At 40.1% G+C, this 822-nt stretch overlaps 1 pseudogene; it reads left to right on the top strand.

Annotated features, from left to right (window-relative positions):
* The first annotated feature begins 146 nt into the window (after window positions 1-146).
* On the top strand, window positions 147-491 carry LOC102250918 (annotated as a pseudogene).
* The last annotated feature ends 331 nt before the right edge of the window (window positions 492-822 follow it).

The following is an 822-nucleotide window of genomic DNA, read 5'->3' as shown; positions in this document are numbered from 1 at the left end:
ATGCTCTATCCATTGAGCCAAACCGGCTAGGGCTAAAGTTAATGCTTTTATGATACCACTATAGCCTTGGATTTTGTTAAAGATTAAAATTTGAGCAGAGCAGCGACCAGAGATGCCTGATGTTCTTAGGAGCTGTCCGCAGCACAATGGAGCAGGCCAGGGATGCTTATACTTGAGACAGACTACGGAACAGCACACACCAGGTGTGAAAGTCCAAGTCAAACGTAGAAAGACAGCCTCGCTGAGCAACCACGGGTGTCAGCTGTCCCTGAGGCGATCTCAGCAGCAGCAAGTGCCTGCGGTGGGATTCCAGGGGGGACCGAGGCGGGCATTCTTAGCTGAGACACCAAGAGGCGGTTGAAGCAATCTTGGACTAGCCAGCTGACAGTGTAATAAAGATATTATCGACAAAAAAGATTAATAATTTGAGATTATAGAAATGACTCATGCTTCTAGTAAAAAATTTCCAAAGTAGTTAAAAATGAAAGCATTCTCCCCACCTTCTATCACTCCCTGGCAACAATCTCTACTGCTCCTTTGGTGTACACACTTTTAGGTACTTTTCTCTGTTTATTGTTGATAGAACTTTTAAAGTTTAGGTTTATTTTTGTCCATGGAGAGAACACTCCACAAATATTTGTATATATTTTTTGGTTATAAAGACAGACTATGTTTATTAATATACATATTCAATAGGCACATACTACATAATACTAATGATTATAGCAAGAACTCCTAAATGGTGCTTATTACTATGTGACAGATCTGTTCTAAGGTGCTTTAGGAATATTAACATATTGACTCCTACCATAGCTCTATTAA

The sequence above is a fragment of the Myotis brandtii genome, unplaced genomic scaffold (assembly GCF_000412655.1).
Source record: "Myotis brandtii unplaced genomic scaffold, ASM41265v1 scaffold20520, whole genome shotgun sequence".
Taxonomy (NCBI): Eukaryota; Metazoa; Chordata; class Mammalia; order Chiroptera; family Vespertilionidae; genus Myotis; species Myotis brandtii.
The sequence above is the reverse complement of the archived record's forward strand: the minus strand, read 5'-3'. Positions and strand labels throughout refer to the sequence as shown.